The 22,805-nt window shown below is 34.2% G+C and overlaps 1 pseudogene; it reads left to right on the forward strand.

Moving 5' to 3' along the window:
- The window catches only part of LOC131046419 (uncharacterized), a 37,432-nt pseudogene extending 20,195 nt beyond the window's left edge, over positions 1–17,237 (forward strand).
- The last annotated feature ends 5,568 nt before the right edge of the window (positions 17,238–22,805 follow it).

Here is a 22,805-nt window from a genome sequence, read left to right on the forward strand (position 1 = left end):
TCACTTATGTTTGCTAATGTGTTGTTTGTGTTGTCTTTGATAGGAGCACCGTTGTGGAGTTGTCTTGTTGTTTATGCCCTTGTGAGAACCTGATATTCATGTTAGACCATGGCTTGCTTATGATGGGTTGTGAAGACCTAGTTTCGTGGGTGCTCCAGTTGATATTTGTATTTGCTTCTTATCATGTTCAGTTGGATCCTTTCCTATTCAGGGATCATTCATGTATCTATTTGACCGATGTGGTCGTATGTATTATTGATTTATGTACACCTTGATGGTTGGATGTAAATGATGTGAACCTTACGTATTCTTCACCCTATTATTTTATTAGAGGGGTCTTGCAGTTGAGCAAACCCAGAGATGTAGCCCACTAGGGGTAAACTCGGATATCATTTTGGTGATATATGGTGGTTATGTTCTTTTGTTTCCTTTTTAATTTATCATGTATGGATGGCATTATGGTTTAAATGTATAATATGGATTAGATGATGTTGATCTTAAATTTATGTATGCAGTCATCATATTAAATGCAGTAATTTGGATCATGAAGAATGTAGATTTGATTTATGGAATTTATTCATTTGTTGATAATGCAATTTAAGTATATAAGGAAATTAGATGCATGTCATATATTTTGAATGTAAGATTGGTCTAAATGTATGGTTAAATTGTAATGGATGAACTTAATCATGTTATTTATAATTGTAACCTACCGAATGAATTTATCCTTGTTTTAAAGTATTATCATGTCATTAAGTTAATCATCTTAATTGGATTAATTAGCATGAGTTGAGTTAAGTGTTGAATTAAGTAATCACGTTGGGAAACTCTATTATTTAATTCTTCCACTGTGTAATCTAAGCTTATGATAACTCATTGTATCATTATGTTGTGTTTAATTTTAAAAAAAATATTTGCACTCTATTCTTGAGTTTTAGCTTTATCCCTTCAGGGTTTCCTGGTGGGGCATTACACCGACAGTCCATCAATATATCATCACAAACAGTCCTTTACCGATACACCATCATCTCAATCCATTATGCCAACATGCCAACAATCTCCTCCTTTGGCATTGATGGCAACACCAAAATCGCATCATGAAACCTGTTATGTCATTGTCCAGTCATCAATTCTTCTCCTTTTCTCTTTATTGTGCTTCTCCTCATATCATATTTCTTATCACTGTGACTATTAGATTTCTTCTCCCCCTTTGACAACAATTCCAAAGGTGCAAAGGCATCTTCTGTCATCATCTCAGTTGCTCCCTCTGAGGAGTATCCCTCTTCTCATCAATCCACAATGAAAGATATTCAATGAGTCCTCTAGATTGATGCTTCACCAGCATCCTAGTTGATCTTGGGTAGGGGTATAAACCCTAACTTACATCTGAGATATTTAAAGGTAGCCTTAGGAAATGGCTTAGTGAATATATCAACCAACTACTCTTTACTAGATATGTGCTCCAATCTCACTTTCTTTTCCTGTACTCTTTCTCTCAGAAAATGATACTTCAATTCAATATGTTTAGTCCTTGCATGCAGTACCGGGTTCTTAGAAATGTTTATAGCACTAGTGTTATCACAATGTATAATCACCAGTTTTGTCATATCTTGCTTGAAACCTTCCAAGACACGTCTCATCCATATGGGTTGTGTACAATTCATTGATTCAACCACATATTTTTGTAGACTGAGATATACAAGTTTGTTTCTTACTAGTCCAAGACACCAGTCCACCACCTAGAAAGAATGCACCACTGGTTGTGCTCTTCCAGTCATCTACATTCCTTTCCCAATCAACATCAATGAATACTTGCAAAGAAAAATTTCCTCTGTATGGATACCATAATCCATAATCAACTGTCCCTCTAAGATATTTGAATATCCTCTTCACTAATGTCATATGTGCCTCCTTAGGGCTCTTTTGAAATCTTGCTACTAAATAAACTGCATGAGCAATATTCGATCTACTGTGAACCACATAATGCAATTTTCCAATCATGGGCCTATATTCCTTCTCATACATAGAGGGTGAATCATCCTCTTTCGACAATCTACAATCGGTAACCATAGGTGTTCCAACCGGTTTACAGTCTTCCATTCCAAAGGTCTTTAACACTTCCTTCACATACTTGGACTGACAGATAAAATTTCCACCTTTCAGCTTTTGGACCTGCAATCTAATGAAAAATTTAATCTCACCTATAAGAGACATCTCAAATTATTTCTTCATCTAACCTACAAAAGTCATACTCATATCATCATTTCCACCAAATATAATGTCATCAACAAATACTTTTGCAATCAACATCTTTTCTCCTTCAGTCTTCAAATAAATATTGTTGTCCTCACTAGTTCCCTAGAATCCTATCTTTATCAGATGTGTATGAAGTCTTTCAAACCACGCCCTTGGTGCTTTCTTCAATCCATATAATGCCTTATGTAGTTTGTATACCATATCCTATTTTTTTGTCAATACAAACCCATATGGTCATTCAATATACACCTCTTCTTCAAGAATACCATTTAGAAATGTTGACTTAACATCCATTTGATAGACTTGAAAGCCTCTAAATGCTACAAATGAAAGTAGCATCCTAACTCCTTCAAGCCTAGCAATCGGTCCAAAGGTCTCTCCATTATCTTCACCTTCTTCTCGTGCATACCCTTTGCATACTAGTCTTGCCTTGTTTCTTTCAACTTCTCCATCTTCATTCAACTTGTTTCTAAATACCCACTTTGTACCAATCACATTTTTATCATTAGGTCTAGGAACAAGTGACCATGTATTCTTTTTCTCAATCTGATCAAGTTCTTCATTCATTGTATTTAACCAGTCATCATCCTTAAGGGCTTCTCTAACTGTCTTTGGTTCAACTATAGAAATCAGACAAGATCTTTCTTTGATTTTCCTTCTAGTTTGCACTCCAGCATTCTTGTCACCTATGATCTTCATAATGATTTGACCTTACATATCTAGGTATTACTTATTCTGACTCAACAACTTCTTCATCTATCAGTTGAGCATCTTCATCTGCACTGTTATGATCAACATCTTTCTATACATCTAGTTCAATAAACACAAGTTTTTGTTCATCATCTATTGGATCGAATTTGTTGGTATCATCAGTTTTATCAGGAAATTCATCAACTTTTACATTCACACTCCACAATTTTCTTTGTCCTTTCGTTGTAACACTTGAAAGATTTTCTCTTAGTGGAGTAGCCAATAAATGTTCCTTCATCACTCTTAGCATCAAATTTACTAGTATAATCATCTCTTTTTATAGAACACCTGCTACCAAAAAATTTGAAGTAACTAACACTAGGAGTTCTACCATACCATAACTCATAAGGTGTTTTATCATTACCTTTCTTCACCAGTACCCAGTTCAATGTGTAAACAACAATACTGATTGCTTCTCTCCAAAACATCTTAGGTACATCTCCATGTATTAGCATAGTCATTTCTGCTTCAACAATGGTTTGGTTTCTTCTTTCTGCAATTCCATTTTGTTGTGGTTTCCTTGGAGCAGATAACTGCCTCTTTATTCCATTATCATCACAATATCTCACAAACTCATCAAATGTAAACTCTCCACCCCGGTTAGATCTCAAGAACTTAAGATTATTATCGGCTTCCTTTTCTACTAAGGCCTTGAATGTCTTGAACTTGTTGAGAGCATCCAACTTTTCCTTAAGAAATTAACCCACATCATTCTAGAAAAATCATGACTAAATATCATGAAATACTTGTCACCATAAAAACTTCTAGTCCTCATAGGACCACATAAGTTAGTGTCACCAAATCTAGAATATTCTCAGAAGAAAAAGATTTTCTCTTAAAAGAAGATGTATTCATCTTACCCAACTGACATTCTTTACACAACACATTGTCTGGTTTAACAAGCTATGACATACCTCTCACCATACTAGATTTGCTAACCTTAACCACATTATCAAAGTTCACATGACAAAACCTTCTATTCCATAACCATATATCTTCAACCTTAGCAACCAAACAACTATTCACATTAGCATTCAGATGGAATAAGTTACATTTAGTTTGCTTGCCAGTAGCAATCAGTTCTCCTTTGCATCCTAAGATCCCGCAAACTCCATTCTTAAACTCAAGATGATAACCTTTGTCATTGAACTGACCAACACTCAACAAGTTATGTTTTAATCCTTCAACCCAAAATACATCATCAGAATTACTTGTACCATTCAAAGAGATAGAACTTTTACCTTTAACCATACAAGGTGAATTGTTTCCAAATCTTACTACACCGCCATCAAATTCTTTAAGAGAAATAAACTTATTCTTATCATCGGTCATGTGATGTGAACAACCACTATCAATAATCCATTCATCGCTATTGTCAATGCAAGATACTAAAGCCTTCTTATCAAACAGATCTTCCTTAACAACAGAAAATACAATCTCCTCATTGTCTTCATCCTCAGATTCCTCATCAGTAGCACCTTCATCAACTGCAACATAACATTGTTTCTTTCCTTTTCCCTTATATTTTCTAAACTTTTCCTTTTGATCATTATTAGGTTAGTGTGCATCAATGTGTCCTATCTTGTTACAAGAGAAACATTTGAGAAGCAACTTACCTTTTTACTTACCGGTGCCTTTAGGAAGTCTTTTAGCCAATAGAGCTTCAAACTCCATCAAATTACCTTCATCATCCATATCAACTTTACTACCACCAAGATGACTTGACCTGCATTCATGACTTTGACAAACATCTTTTCCTTTTCTCATCGATACACTAGATACATATGCTTTAAAAGAAGATTATGTCTTAGGTACACAGTTATCAAAACTATTTAACTCAAAAGCAGTGATCTTACCAATCAAATAATCAATAGTAACCTTATCCTTAGTAACTAGCCTCAACTCTTGAATAGCAGACACTCTGATTGCATAGAAATTTAATAGAGTTCTAAGCATCTTACTCACAACAGTGTCTTCTTCTATAGTACCACCAACATTTTTTATTCCACCGACAACTTCTTTAATCCTCTGTCCATACTGAGTAATATTTTCACTGTCCAACATTATCATATCATCAAACTTTCCTCTAAGACTCTCTTCTTTATCCTTTTAAACATGCTTATCACTACCATAGATTAATTCTAACCTCTCCCAAACTTCAAAAGTGGTCTCTAAAATATGGAAATCAATATATTCAGTATCAACCAATGTACTTACTATGACTTCTAGTGCTTGAATGTTCTCTTTCTAATCCTTCAACTGATCTATAGTCAGAGAATTGGTAGGAGGTACATACTGAGTAATAACATCCTGCCAAAATTGAGTACCCATACCTTTGATATATATCTTCATTCTATCACTCCATATCCGGTAGTTGTCCTTAGTGAATTTGGGACACTCCTTCTTCATCATCTTCCTCGGATCTTTTCCTCAAGTGGTTAAGCTTCTGCACAAAGAAGATCTACTGCTCTGATGCCAATTGTTAATGTGAGGATCTGGTTAACACTAAGGAGGGGGGGTGAATCAGTGAAAACGACAAACTACAAACTTTCACCAATCTGAACAATACTTCACAAAATAGTTCATAACTAGTATTGGTAGTTGATCTAACAAACTCCAAAATAGATTTACCAAAAAATTACCATTAACAACTTAAGTGATCATCATTAAGTAAAGACATCAAATGCATAACTCATCCACAATATGAACACGAGGATTTTTCATGTGGAAACCCAAATGGGAAAAACCATAGTGGGAATTGGTAGCCACAAAATATTGCACTCTTTTGGAATGTGCCCTATTAGGAGCCAACCCAGTTAGGAGCTTTACGACAATGAACGATTAAGAGAAAACCTTGTTAGGAGTCACCTGGTCAAGGTATTTTACACCTTAGCTCTGTTAGAAGCTTTACCATGTTAGGAGTAACCTTGCTAGAGGATTTAAACTCAAGTTGTTGAGCTACCTAGTCAAGGGATTTATACAATCAAGCCTATTAGGACCTACCCAGTTAAGGGATTTTAATGCTATTGCAATTGTTAGGAAACAATAGATAAAATGATATACACTCATCACTTCATAGCTTGCTATTACAGATCGTTGTCAGCTCCAATCTGCCACTCTCATGCAAACATCTCAATCTGGTTTGGCACACACACACTTTTCTGATCACCGACACACTTAACCTTCTCAAACTCGACCTAAATACATTTACAATTAGTTCTATTACAAAAACCTAACCTATAATTAATCTACATCATAGATCACATCAGATCCTTACAAATCATTTTAGATCATTACAACAAATTAAAAGACAATTACAGTCGTTCAATGATCATAACTCATCACCACACATCGATTTGATAAGCTGTCAAACCCTTGTCACATTTTGCTAAGCACTTCATTGCTTCCCAAGAAATTCGATCCGTGTATGCGCCAAAAGAGCATCTTATCTTTTCACATGGATTTTTACACGTCATCATCAACTTATGAACATGAAAAGAATCACTTCCAAACCATAAATCATCAGTAGTCAACGATCTTGATACTGGTTCTCAAACCTTAGCTGTTTATACAATAGTCAATAAAAACACGACTTCCAGTTCTCCAAACATGATGTGGTTAAATTCTTAGGCTTCTTATGATGTCGTAAGCACACATTCCAAACCGAAAATCCTAATTCAACATGAATCACTACCACAACCATCTCCTTCTCTGTTCCTGCTTACCGGTTCACTGTCACTTGATAATTTTTCTTTCCAACTCAATCCAATTCAATCCATTACCAATTAGACTTAACCAGTAGACTTAGATGACATACTAAGCATAAAAAAACATGGACAAATATGGTTGTTATCAATGACAACACAAATAACTGATCATAAAGCATCATATCATAATTATATCATCACCAACAGTCCATCAGTATATCATCACCAACAGTCCTTTACCAGTACACCATCATTCTCCATCAGTTATGCCAACATGCCAGCACATGTTACTTGTGATGTATCTTTACTCACTGTTTCTGATCATTACCATCATTAATGTCTTTACTTTGCTACTCTATAAAACTATCTTGGAGACTGTTGTAGCCTTGATTTGGTATCATTGGGTTTCATCTCTTGATCTTCTTCTTTGTTTTCTCATAAGACAATGATGTGACTTTACTGTACCTTTAAAAGCTACTAATGGACAGTCATAATGCCTTTTGATAGTGATTACCCCTATGTGGTCTTTGAAACCTCCCCATAATTTGTACTATCAAACCAGTAGTGGGCCTTACTGAAGCTCCTTACTTCAATCCTTCAAGACAAGTTTCAAACCCTTGCTTGGCATGAACCGTTGTCAATATCATTCAATCTTTGTGTCCTCATTGATACCATAAGGTTTCAAGTCTTTAAATTTTCTAGATCATTAATGCCTTTGGTATATGGATTGTCATAGCTAGCTGTTGTCTTTAATGTCCTAAAGATTTTATAGCTATCCCCTAGATTGTAATACTCTAATTAATAATCACTATTGTGCACTCCTCGTACTGTGGTTTGTCCTCTTTGATATTATTAAGTTTGACCTTGCATGATATATCTGTAGACACCTAAAATTGTCCAGTCTAATTAAATAAATATCTTTATTTATTTAATTATTTAAGCCGAATTCTTCTATTAATTAAATAAATTTTTATTTATTTAATTCATTCATTTATCCTCTTCTAGCCTTATTTCTCATTTAAATAAATACCTTTATTTATTTAAATTACCTTTTTCCTAAATTAAATAAATATCTTATTTATTTAATTGATCCCACTTCTTCTATTAATTAAATAAATCTTTATTTATTTAATTAATTCATTAGCCTTTTCTACCTATGACACATGTCATTCATCTCTTAATTCATACACTACCTACCCTCTCATTATTTTATTATTTTCTCCACCTACCCTCTAATCATAGCCGACCATTTATCTTTTACACCTCTTAATCTTATCCCTCCATTTCTTATAGTGTCTTCTATATAAGGAGATGCTTCCTTCATTATCAACCCTAATCAATCTAATCAATTACTAATCAATCTATGCATCCTGATCGATTGACTACACTCTTTCATATGCGATCAAGCCTACTTGCAACCACACTTCCGTTCTTTGTTGAGCTCTTGTGTACATAAAATCTAAGAGCAAATATATCAAACAAGATCAATGGAGATACGAAGAATGGAGATTCAAACCCTATTGGACATGTGATGGTATAATCTTTGTGATTTCATTTGATTTGCATTGTCTTAGGTAATCTTCATATGTTATGGTGGATCTTTGTTGTTGTTAGGCTAGGGTTTTGTGGTTGAATTCATTTGGTCTTTTAATATTGTTGTTATCCATTTTCATCATATACAATATCATCTAAGAAAAAAATTGCTCTTCTTACTGTGTTGGTTATGTCTCCTTTCACTATCAATGAAGGTTATTGACATGTGCTTCAAGACTGAGTCTTATGGTGCAATAATACTTTGTTCATGGGGTATGTCTCCAAGAGTTTCCTTCTTCAATACTACAACGACTCTTACATTTATTGTAATGATTTTTTGAGTCCTTTTGACTATTTATTGGTTGTTTGGTATGAAAATAAAGGTTCTTGGTGATGACCTAACTGTAGGCTCTAGCTTTGTATTGTATCATGGATCTGTTATAGTGACTGCTTCTTTAACTGTGCATGATGATTGTAGGTTTCTAAGAATGAACCTAGTGTTTGTGATTGATTCTATTATCACAGTGATTATCAAACCTGCCTCTTTACATTGTTCTTGATCTGATTTGAAGACCTATGTTTCTGTTGTCTTCTAGGAAGGTGCTTGTATACATCTATCATCTCTGTCTCAAGGCTATCATTCAACACTGCTACCTTGGGATCTTTATCAAATCTCTTTTTTTACTATTTTGAAGACTTCAATACTATCATTGAAATCTTAATATTGCTTACAAACAACATCCAACCTTCCATTCATTACTATGGTTGTCTTTCCTGCAACTGTAGTAGTCTTTTCCCTTGGTCTTGATTGATATAAATTAGAAACCCTTGGTCTGATGTTATATTGGTATTACTTGTCCATTACCCTAGGTCTCACTCTTTAATATGAACTGTTATTTCTCATCTATCATTTCATACTTATAAACTGAGATTATATCCTTTTCTCATATTTTGATGTCATCAATCAAGTGAATGTATGGGAGTCATTGTTGGCACTAGATATCTTGGAATTTGTTGTTCAGTACTTTCAAAATGATCCTGAAGTTTTGGCATTGTTGCTTCTATCACTATTGCATAGAAGATTCTATCTTGGTTTGTATAAAGACAACTTGATATGCCTCTGTGTCTGATTTTTAGGCCCCTCTAGTGAATAAGACTATTATAAAGACTGCTTTTGGACTATATCTTGGTGTTGTTGATGCCCTATGCACATTCTTGATAGACAATTAATGTGCCTTTTACTATGACATTTCCTTTATTTGTTGTCCATTGTCTCAGGTCTACACTGTAGATCTAAACATGACATTTCCTCTATAACTTGTAATCATTGTTATTGAAAACCCTTCTCTTAAAGCTACTACCAGGGTTCTCTATCTTTCATTGCAGCTTGTCCCTTGGTGCTATCTTCTCAATGTTGTTGATGCTTTTGATCCTCTCACCATATATTGTTGCATTTATTGTCATATAGTTTCTCACTGTCACAAAGATTTGTGACTGATCTTTGCCCTTTCTTATAGTATATGACTATGTCTATGTGATTTGAGTTGTGCATGACCTTTTGGATGATTTGGATGCTATCTTTGAATTTGTAGCATGACATTCGTGAACCTTGTAACAAGAATGAAGTCTTTGTCATTGATATTTCTATCATGACAATAGTCTTTATGATTTTCACTTTAGGACTACTCATAACTATTGCAATACCTTTGAATGAGTGCTTGGTGGGACAATCACCATCTTTCCCTCAATGCACAGGTTGGAACTTCTTTTCTATATCCCTTGGGCTTATGACTAATTGTTCATTAAGTATAATAACTCCTACTTTCTAGCTCTTGTTGTAGCTCCCTATCATACAAATTTTGTATCTTTCTTAGACCTTTAAGTGCATACAATGGCTACATTTGATGATCAATCCTTTAAGGGCTGATCGTAACTATTTTTATGTCGCTCTGCTTCTTCATTTAGCATTTTACAAATGCTAGGGTTTGTCATTATTTTTGCTACTCTAAACCTCAATGTTCTTTGTAGTCTATGAATCATTGCATGATCCTTAACCTTAATGACTATCTTGATAGTCCATTTGCTTTCTAATATGTTCCTTGACTGTTATAAAGTACTAACATGTATATCTTTGTTTGTCTATCCTACTTATATAGTTGCAAACTTGCACCCCTTGTCAGCCAATCATTACAATTTTTTCTACAAATCCTATATGTAACAACACCCCGACATATTTTCTGCATTGCGGGTAAGAGTATATCTGCACAGAAAGATTTGGAAAGAGATAATTTTCCAAGCACATTTCAGGATAATCTTCATGCACTACAGTTTTTAACCAATTCTCTTCTTTCCAGTGGTTTGTAAATGCAATTTAGCTTGGAACTAGATATAAATAACCTATTATGATTGTTTGGTCAACTTTCTGTATGTCTTAACTTATAGAAAGATTTGGAACTAGATACAAATAACCTATTATGATTGTTTGGTAAACTTTATGTATGTCTTTACTTATAGAAAGATCTGTAATTAAGGGTGATACTAATGTCTATAGAGATACTAGGAAGTAGGTGGTAACTGCAATTTTTCTATTGCAGCTGCCAGGATTGGTCTGAATTGTGTAACACTTGGTCAAATTGGCAATGAAAAGTATGGTTGGTTCCTGGAGGAAGTTCTGGAGAAGGCGTTACCATTGTGAGAATTAATGAAAATAGTGAAAATCTAAGCAGTAATGAAAACTAGTCAATTTTGTGTTGGGTTCTTGTAGACCCAAGACGACACCATAGTTTTTGTAGCTAATTGATTTGGTATATGATGCCTTTGTAGTTTTCATTATTCTTATATTTTTTTTTATTTGTTTCATCAAAATGTAGGAGCATTTAAGCTTAATCAAAAACTAAATAGCTTTTTGAGGAGCATATTCCTGTTGTTTTGATTTTAACATCTATATGTTTTTCATGTGTTTTCTATTTGTTGTGGATAAGGAATTATATCAGGCGTTTCAACAATCAACAATTCATTGTCAAAATGTTTTTACTATATCATCAAATATTCCTTTTTCCTGCAATTAGATATACATCTGGATATTATATATACAACATAAAATGACTTGTCTTTGATTCCACTAGGAAGAGTCATTCACTTGATTGATTTATATAAGTTGGAGTTTGACTTGTCTAATGTACACTTTAATTATTGCGAAGTAATGTTTTGTTTTGCATTACAAGGATCTGATCTAGGCATCAGAACACATTTTGGCTTCCAAAAGTTCCAAAACAACTTAGAAACATTTTGAAAAATATTTCCACATCATTTTGGAGGTATTTTTAACATGGTTTGGTTATTTCCAACAATTTTTGGGCTTGCATTTTCATGAAATTAATTGAAGTTGGAGCTTTTTGGGTGAAAGTATAGTGTTGTGTCACACTTTAGGCTAAGTGTGTTCGCATTAAAAATTCTACTCGGCCGAGTTTGTGTGGCGCCACATGGTGCCTACGTGGAGGACGGGTGGCGGGGTATACTCGGTCGAGTCCCAACGACTGCACTTAGCCTTCCATAGTGCTATTTTGCATTAAAATATGAGGGAAGGGTGCTCGCAGACGATCCCACTGCTTGGGGGACTCGGCTGAGGCTACCTATGTGGCATCCCACATGGAAGCCCACTAAGCAAACCCCACCCCCCCAATTTGCAGAACTTTCAAGTTCTGCTAAGAATTAGACCATCAATTTAAATAAATTAATTAAAAAAAACTAAAAATACCCTTTTCGAGAGCTTGGAGTGAGGAACATTGAAATATATTTTTTATAGAATTTAAATTATAATTAGTATATTAAAATTACAAAATACTACATGTAGGTATATTAACATTTGAGAAGGCTCTAATTCTAAAAAAAAAGTAAATCATATCATAAAAATTTTAAAATTATATATAAGACTAGATGAGAGAGTCTTCTTCAAGAATATATAATTTAATTTAGGATTGCTATAGTTTTGATAGGGGAAATTTGGTGGGAGACAAACACTGTCGATTTTGGGAAACTTCGACTTTGAATTGTTATAACAGTGAAAATATACACCGAAATCGGGTTTTTTTTTTGCATTGGCTATGGATGTCATCTAAAATATATTTCAAAATCAGAGGAAAACAAGACTATTTATATATAGTTTTGTGGTGCAAGGTGAAACCCCTGATTTGCAGTATTTTTCAATAATTGAAAAATTGACTTTAATAATTAAAAAAAAATCAATTCTTGTTCCAATTTTTTTTTTTTTTAATAGGCATAAACTTCATCCAATTTTACTAATTTCATCAATTTACATCATCTTCAAATACCAAATAGAAATATCACTTTTGTGCCATTGAAGTTGAACGGTTTTGTTGTTGTTAGCTTTTTCCTTTATAAAAGTGAGACACAAGTTTGTACTTTTATCCCTTTTCCAATTTCTTATACCCTTTTAAAGAAAGAAACCTAATAAGGGTATCAAAACATGGATACAAAATAAACAGCTGGCCCCATATAGAAACCAAATAGTTGATTAGAAGGATTAGAGAATGGATATCATTGAATTGTATTAGCTTACTGCATTCTTTCTCTGTGACTGTCCATCATTGTCATGATTGTTTGGTCAAATTTTTGTATGCCCCTTTTCCAAATGTTGGTCTTTGGCACCTAAGAAGAGTTACTATTATTGGCCCTTGTGCTTATCCTTAGGGAACCTTTTTATTTCTATATTTTGAATCTTTTAGTAGTCATCTTCTTTATTTGGTTGTGGCTTGGCATCATTGCCTTGTCATCTTTCATGTCATGAAACCTCTAATGGTGACTGATCTTCTACTGCTTCTTGTATGTTTTTTATAGTGATTCATAAGGGATCTTTGCATTGTTGTATGTCTTCTAAAAGCTCTAAGATCTATCTCTATACTCTCATGGGTGCAAAGACAACCGTACCCTTTTCACATAAGGAATTCTAATCTCCATGTCTATCATTATCTAAGACTATCACATGCTTCATGAATGTATCAGGTCTGCACTTTATGCTGCTATGATTTGGCTGCTATCGTTGGTGTATCTCATGTGCAAAGGACCATATGACTGACCTAATTAACTTCTAGGTTTTCTCTTTTGTTGACTAAGATCTCTATTAGAAAGCAATCTTTGATTGTGTTTCATACCCTTTTTATACTATCATATCACATTGTTTGAAATATCCATTTACTGTTCTTACGGGTCACTTTCTTTTCATTGGAATATTCCTTGTAATTTTTTATAGGTATGACTTCTTTCAAATGGACTCTATACTGTAGACTTCATGAATATTTCCAGTCATGACTGATTGTGCTTGTGTTTGCATTTTGGATTGTGTGTACTCATGGAATGCTTCCTCATTGTTGATGGTGCTAGCTTTGACTTTGTGATTTGTATAGCATTATCAATACCCTTGACTATCTTTTCTAAGCTTAGTATGCATTCATCTTCATGGACTGTTCTAAGACTGTAGTTTGTATAGCTTCTTGTGGATGCCATTCCTAGGCTATCAACATTTCTCCTCATACACCTTGATCATTGTTATTTTGTGTATTGACTCTGTTTCCATAACTGATCTTGGCATGATCTCTTCATTGTATACTATGTTCACTGTATTATTTGTATCTTTGGCTGCTTTGGATCTGTCCTTTGCATATTAGGGTTCTAGACTTCAATTTGACAGTGAAAAAGATCACTGTACATTACACCTTGAACGACTGCCTTGATTGATCTCTGTAATCAATGATTTCTCCACTATTGTAATGTGTAACGCTTGAATTTGTGCTTCATTTATTGTGCATTCTTTTTCAACAAGGGGACTGTCTCTTTGAACCTCTTAAGATACTATTACATCCCTTCTTAACAAACCACCACTAAATTATTGTTCAAGATCAAGTGTACAGTTGTATGGTTAATGCATTGACCAACAAACTCTCATCTCTTTCATTATTAGGTCTTGTATGGGCATGAATTCTCTGAGGGTTGTCCTTGAACTGTAGACGTGAATGACTAAATCTTTGATGTGCTACATTATACTCTTGAGAAATCTGAGCCTTTTCACCCTTTGAGTAAGAAATAACCCTAAACTCTTACAAACATATATGATATGCCTCTTAACATGCCATTCCTATGCAATGCATGCAAATTTGAAACAAAAGACTCATTCACACGTACTCATTGCATTTCATTTGAGAGAAATAAGGTGCTTGAAGAATATAACAGACTTGGCACTCTGATTTCAAGTGCAAGCACGACCTTCTAAATTGATTTCAATGATCAACCACGTAAGAAATCTTGAATATAACTCTTTCACGCTCTTAAAACTGAAAGATGCATTGAATACAAAGAGTGGTGAAACGTTCTTCCTTGACACCTCTTGCTTTTACTAATAAATCTGAATCTCTTCAACCGTCCAATCTTGCAGTTCAAGGCCACCTTCATAGGATCAAACTACTCAAAATGATGAAATTGTTGCTTTGCTAACCCTAACCCCACGTTAGCACTTGCATGTCACGAGGATTACAATGTGAAAACTCTTCATTTCATTATTATTTTCACTTTTTCCCTTTATACCAAATGTACCTACCCTTAACTCTACATGGAGGAAGACTCAATGACTTGGCATGCTATGCGGTAGTGACAATTTTGAGTTTAAATTCCCTCCAATAATCTTTCTTTGAATACAAAATAAGGAGTGTACTCTTACGAGTTGTTAAAGCTTTTCATAAAATAAGAAAGAAAAAAATTATCTTCTCTCCCTTTGACAATTTTAACAAAGGCCTTTTGAGTATGACTTAAGGGAAAGATTTAAGCCATTTTTTACTAGAAAGTGAAAAATAGGAAACACTTGCAATTTAGGATATTTCACCCTTTTGAAAGCTAACACATTAATATCCTCCCTTAAATTTCGTTCGGGAAACAAAATGGAAAGGTTTTGTTACATAATATTCCTCCTTGATGGTGACTTTCTCTCAATAAAAGCATGCCTCCTAAACTATGATGGCATGATCAAATGTTGAAGCCATCATAACACAAGTTCCTTTGTAGCAGTCCTTCTTTTCACTGTATTTCTTTGTTCTCACAAGCCTTCAAACAACATTGTGTGAAGATCAATTTCTAATGTGGACAAGGCCTTCATCTGAAATTGGTCATTAATCTGTGGCTCACTGCTCACTGTCCCCTTTGTGGCTAGAAATTCATTGTAACAGGGACTACTACCAATTGGTCCTTGGGGCTACCATTCTTCTTTTCTCCGTTTAACTGTTCTAGTAATTAGAACTTGTATGCCCTCACTATTCCCTCAAGCCTTAACTTTTATCCCTATCCTTCTTTGGGCTGCTCTTTGGTTAATGTTTTATCATTGTTATGCTACAAATAAACTTATTCATAATGTCAATAGTGTTGTTGTAATAGGAGATTATTTCTACGTGACTGTGATAACTCTTTACAAGTGTGGCCTTATCCGTTAGGCTGCTCTCTGTGATCTTTTAAACTCAAAACCTGCCATGGATGTTCCTTGGTGATTATGATCTTTTTGACTGTCATTTTAAGGTTTCTACAGGCTCTTTTGGCGGCAACTTTAATTCCACTATTGGCCTTTATGACTATGACTTCATGTTCGTTGTTTTCTAAATCAGTTGAATGACTTCTTTTTGCTCATTAATGATGCTCTAGTGTGTGATTTGCACCAATCACTGTTTTGGGAATTGTGATTGTGCTCACTCTGACTTTCGACAGTTCTTTTACATTGTGATGCTTTATGGCTTATATACCACTATGGTAACACTTCTCAGATTATATTTTGCTGACAATATTGATTGCAATGCTCCAATCACTATAACATTTCATTGATTGTACTCTTATGTGCATTGGTATCACATGTTGTGCTATTCACTGTTCTTACCTCTGCTTCCATCTCCTTGGTACTGTGCTAATATATCATGTAGGGCTGCTTTAAGACCTTCATAGATTGTTATGACAATCTTTGTCTTCTATGGTGATTGTAACTGTCAAGAGGTTGTTGTAGTTTCTTCTCATTTGTGGATGACTGTTAATGACATTTTTTTTACCATTGAAGAAGTCTATCATGTATTCTTTGTAGATATTTTTTTTTGATGTGTTCTAACATATACTCTTGATATATCAGGAGCACATGGATTTGAAAAGAGAATTTGTCAGGAAGTCATTGGTATTGTTGAAAAATGGGAAATCAGGGAGTCACCCTTTGCTTCCTTTGGATAAGAAGGCTCCCAAGATTCTTGTTGTAGGGACTCATGGTGACAATCTTGGTTATCAGTGTGGTTTTGGGACAATTCAATGGTAAGGGTTAAGTGGTAACACAACTATAGGTGAGGTTCTCAGTTAAAGAATGCTTTATCATTTTATAGATTAGAAATTTATCAACAATTGTGCTAAAATTTCATAATCCCAATGGTGTGCAGGAACCACAATTCTCCAAGAATTCAAATATGTTGGCAGTCTCTCTACCGAGATTGTTTATGAGAAAAGTCTAAATGCAAACTATGTGAAAGGAAAATATTTTTGATATGCAATTGTGGTTGTGGGTGAACAACCATATGCAAAAACGTTTGGAGATAATTTGAATTTGACAATTCCCTTAGACGGAGGCAATACTATCAACAATGTCTCTGCTTCCTTGAAATGCCTTGTAATCTTGATATCTGGAAGACCACTTGTAGTGGAGCCATTCGTTCCAGTGATGGATGCCTTTGTTGCAGCATGGCTTCCCATCATTGAGGGTCAAGGTGTGACTGATGCAATTTTTGGTGATTATGCTTTTCAAGGAAAGTTGTCAAGGACATGTTTAAGAATGTTAATCAGTTGCCCATGAATGTGGGAGACAAGAACTATGATCCCTTGTATTCATTGGGTTTTGGATTTACCACCACCATATCTGAAAATCTGAGGTTGTCATTTAGGCTTGATCCCCTTTATCTAAATTGCTAATAAAGACCCAATAAAAGAAAGAGAAAGAGAAAACCTTCGCAAGAGGGAACCTTCCCAAGGTGGCCATTAAATTTTTTGCAGAAAATGATATAGCTGAATATGTTTATCACTTTTCTTATTGTTTTATGCAGTATTTTGAATATTTTGAAAGAGTTGGAAACTCTTAGACAACTTTGACATTTTTTATTATATTTACATATATACCCTCAAACAGATTTGACATCTTATAACTTGATTTATATATACATATTTTCATTATTATTATTTTATTGTAGATTACCTTGTTTGTCATGATGTTCAATCTTTTAATTCTAACATGTAGCTTGTTCGTATATGTAATATTTTTATTTGCTTTTATGATCTAGTTCGAGTTTAATGTTATATTATTTTTGCATTATAAAACGATTAAATATACTACCAATGGATGTAAATATATGACTAAAATAATGATTATGATGACTAAATAAATGACCATTTAACAACAATTAATGATTAAATTAATGACTTGATATATGACTAAATTAATGACTAAATAGTTTACTAAATAAATCTAATATGATTAAATAAATGACCAGATAACAACAATCAATGACTAAATTAATGATTAAACATATGACTTAATTAGTGACTAAATAAATGACTAAATTAGTGACTATCATGACCAAATAAATGAATAGATAACAACAATCAATGACTAAATTAATGATTAAATAAATGACTAAATTAGTGACTAAATAAATGACTAAATTAGTGACTAATATGACTAAATAAATGACAAGATAACAACAATCAATGACTAAATTAATGACTAAATTAGTGACTAAATCAATGACTAAATCAATGACCAAATCGATGACCAAATTGATCAATCAAAACAACCAATAAATGACTAAAATAGTTTGGTCATAAATTTGGTCGCATGATTAATGACTGGCAATAAACTACTAATGGTCACGTGATCAAATTTAGTCATTTATATGCAATTTTTGGTAGTTTTTTAGTCATATATTGTTGTTTTTGTACTAGTGTTAGTAAAGGAAATTTATTTGGTTCTAGAAGCTATACTACCATTAGAATTGACAAACCACATTAGTCCAAGTATGGCCTTGAATCTGTTAAATGATTCTTTCAATTCTACTACTTTAAAGTTCAAACATTATATAATCCCCTTCACATTTACCTTAATGTTCTTCCATGTTCCCAATGTCTCCATTCCATAAACATCAACTAGGCTTATGTGCATGTACACTTTTATTAGCTTAGGTCTCCCTAACCACTCCCATGTGGTGGGTAGAATGATATTCAAGTATGCACCTAGGTCCTATTGAATATCCAAGAAACTAAGAGGGGGAGTGAATTAGTTGATTACTTAAAGCAATTGTGTTTATCATTTTAACATCTGGATCCAAACCAACATAATTAATTAACATAGATATAGCATAAAAACAAAAACATACAATATATCACACAATGAACACCAGATATGATGTGAAAAATACAAGAAGGGAAAAAACACGAAGAATGTTAGTTCTCAATATAAACACTGGTCAAAGTGATTTTTACAAAGGGTGGCTAACTGCTAGAATGCTCACTTCAAGTGGGCTCACTGCTCAGAAAAAGGCTCACTGCCAAAGTAAGAGAGAAAAAAAGAATCCACCACTAAAACACAATCTGCACAAACTAGACTATTTTGGGTGCCTCAAAACAAACACACTCACTAACATCACTAACAGTCAGATCTTTCCTTTCCAATCTCGTATATCTTCAAATAATGTCACACTTTTTCTATATCTAACACAATCAAATCATCCTCATATGTGTATTGTCTTTTGGGAAGCTTAATCTTCCAAGTTGGCCAAGACAAGGATCTAAAATAGGTCAACACTAAACATTTTGGTGGTGGGGAGGAATGGGTAGTAGACCACACCACAACACACATCAATGGTCAAATAAACAAGCTATAATCATTACAAATTCTAGACCCAAAACCATTATACACGTGCTACACCACAAGCTACTCCTCATCCTTGAATTCTAGACTTATTTTGGACCCAAACACCATCTCCCAAAGCAACAAAGATAAAAACGGGACAAAGATACATATTAATGCCAATTATCAACACCATATCTAATAACTTGAAATATCTGGATCACCAACACATCTTCCAAAGAACCAAAGATTCTGGGAACACATATTCTGAATCACCAACATGAAGAACAATAGAGACATCAATGTCAACCAATATGTTGACATCAATGACAACCACTTAACAACACCATCTCATTGACAACAATCATATTTGCAAAAATCTCCCCCTTTATCATTGATGGCAACATCCATCAACAACAAACACAAAACAATCTCTGCAACTGAATAATCTGAAACTCTCAAGATCTCTCCCCCTTTGACAACAATGAAAAAGGTAGGCTTAACTCCCCCTATAAAACTCACTCCTACTCTCCTGAAGAGGAAGAACCCAAGCATCATTCCAAATTAAAATATGCAATCTTCTCACTGGACCAATGCACATCCAAATGCATATTAGTTTAAACTGGAAAGGGGTAACACCCCTAACCCTTGTCAGAGATACTCAAAAGTATCTTTACACAATGCCTTCGTGAAGAGGGTTAGTGCAGGATCAAGGGGGGCCAAAAAGTGGCGATGTGAAAAAAATAACCTTCCTCACTCGCCTAAAAACGCGAAAATCCATGTTGATTTTTTGCTTGGCCTGGGTGTCAGTACACCTTGGCCTAGTAATTACCTATGCAAATCGGATATCGGATAAAATCAGATATCCGATTTTTATTTGTAATTTTAATTTAAAATATATATTATATGTTACGTATTATATTATATATAATATTATATTATATTATAATATATATAATATAATACAATACGTATTATATAATATATTATTATATTATATATGTTATTTAAAAATAATTTAAGTGTTGAAATCGGATATCCGATTTTCTGAGACTTATATTTAGCCAGCGACAGTCCCGTGAATCATTTTTAACTCACGGGTCACGTGAATTTGTCAAAATCCGATATCCGCTCCATCCGATATCCGGTTTTTTGACAAAAAATTGCTAAAAAATTGATTTAAAGGTAAGAATTTTGTCGTTTTGAATCATTTTCATTCATTTTTTGTATTTTTTGTGAATGTTTATTTGATTTTTCATTGAAAATATGGTTTTTTTTCATGAAAACTAGGTTTTTTTAAAATCAAATACCTAATTGTTTAAATTTGTTAACTAAATTTAATTGTTTACATTCAATTAGGTTAAAAATGGGAGATAACAATGAAAACACTGACCAACCACAACTGCAACAACCAAACCCTCATTTGCCAAACCCCCCCTCAATTCAAGATTTGATTGCACAAAATTTGAATGAATTGAGGGGGATTGCAGAAGTATATCGTAGGATCCCTCGTCTAAACCCATTGTTTGATCCTCTCACGTCGATCGTAAAAAGTATGGAAACCATGACTGAGGAGCATGATGCTACCCTTTTGTGGCGAGATTCTATGAAGGAAAAATATGCAAATGGCTTGTCGTATAAGGATATCAAGGATCTTGAGATATCCAAAGCCGAAATCGCCTCATTGTTTGTCAATCCCCGTACTGGTCAGCCTGTAGATCCCAAAAAAAACAAAACTTTCTATCAAATGGTGCACAAATGATGGGATTGTGAAAAACTTTTGGGATCGTTGGTGGATGGTTTTCGACAAACCACCCAACAACAATCTTGATATCCCCTTCTATTTCATAAAAAAATTGTATGCTGAGTTTGTTTTACAGAAACATGTGAACTACTTTGACATCCAACCTTTCCAGGGTGTAGGTTTAGGTATGCCCCAAAATAGACCTGGGGCAGTCAGAGTAGTCCAGGGCCCATATGTCCCCCCTCCTCCTGTTGATCCCCCACCTGCAGTTCAGCATCCTGATATCATTTGTGAGGCGGCTTCACAGACCATATCGGCTATTCACTCTTTGAGTAGCCTTTTGGTTTCTCAAGTTGCGTCAGTAGCTCAGCCTACTTTTGATGGTAGCGGTGCATCGGGTGGTGCTGACATGTCATCCTCGGCTCCACACATATGCGTGCCACATAGTTGTGTCATGTGTGGGCACGTATGCTTGGGTCCAGTTGGACAGCCCGTTGATCCTGTTGTGGACAATGCAGATTACGAGGTGCATGAGATGCATGATGCACTAGAGGTTATTACACGGACTGGAGGATACCCTGGGGAGTCCTCACATGCTAGAGGCGAGGAGGCACCGTCATCATACATTGATGATGTATTGGTAAGATTTGTGTTTTCACAGTTCATGTTATATTTTAATTAAATATTTATAAATTAGATAATATTAAGTACTAATTTTTATTTACATGGTCTATTTAACAATTGATGATCGAGGATGAGTTGAGACAGATTCAGGAGGGCACCTTGTCGGCCATTTCATTTGGTCTCGATAGCTTGACGGTACATATATTATTGCACCTAGTCGTTTGTATTTTATTGTACATACATGCTCATCATTTATATTTGTATTAATTAGATTATGTAGTAACTTGCATGTATATCTTATTTTACTCTTGTAGGGCACAAGTAGCACGAGTGCGGTGCAGTGTGATCTAGGATCTGGTAGTGCAATTGGAGACAAGGGAAAGGTAATTGAATGCAAATATGATTGAATGAATAGTTTAAATAACTTATAGTGATTATACATGTCTAGACATAGATTGATAGTTTCATATACTTGTTGTGTATATATATGGAGAATCCTTGGCTTCACATCCTTGATGACTACACCTAGTATACCTGAAGAAGAAGAAGAGATGCCTCGAGTAGATGTGTGTTTATTTTATTTTTTGATTAGTAGATATAATTTGTTATTATTAGTGACAATTATATGCTAACTTGTATCAATGTCATGTTTCTAAACATATGTAGGTTGTTTATGAAAATATTCAAAACATACCTCCTCTACCGAAGACATACATCAAGAGTCCTGCAAAGCTGAAGAGAAAACGTGGAGATGAGGTAAACATGAATAGTTCAATTAAATAGTTCATTTTTATGTTAACTTTTTGAATGTGAATTATATAATATAACTAATATTAATCGTGGTTTGTTTTTCTTGTGCAAGATCCTTCAAAGCCGAGCAGTGCGGCGAAGAGGATCGATTTTGATGATCCATCAGCAACTTAGGATGTTATAGATAGTTTTGGGATGCTTACATGTCTAGTTGGCATGTATATTTTGTATATGGACATACATTCATGTATTTAGACATACATTTTGTTTCAGTTGGTGTTTATGCCATATTTGTTTATGGACATACATTTGTAATCATTCGACATTTTTATATATACAGAAGTTGATATTCGATCATATAAATTGTAGCTCATCTGTGTGTGGTGTTATCATGGAAATATTTAATCTTTATTCCAATAATTAACAATGGTTAATAATGGCTATTTAATGAACAATACAATTCATTTCATTTCATCGTAAGTGTTGTTTTTATAATGAACAATATAATTCATTTAATGAA

Source organism: Cryptomeria japonica, chromosome 1 (genome assembly GCF_030272615.1).
Source record: "Cryptomeria japonica chromosome 1, Sugi_1.0, whole genome shotgun sequence".
In the NCBI taxonomy this organism is placed as follows: domain Eukaryota; kingdom Viridiplantae; phylum Streptophyta; class Pinopsida; order Cupressales; family Cupressaceae; genus Cryptomeria; species Cryptomeria japonica.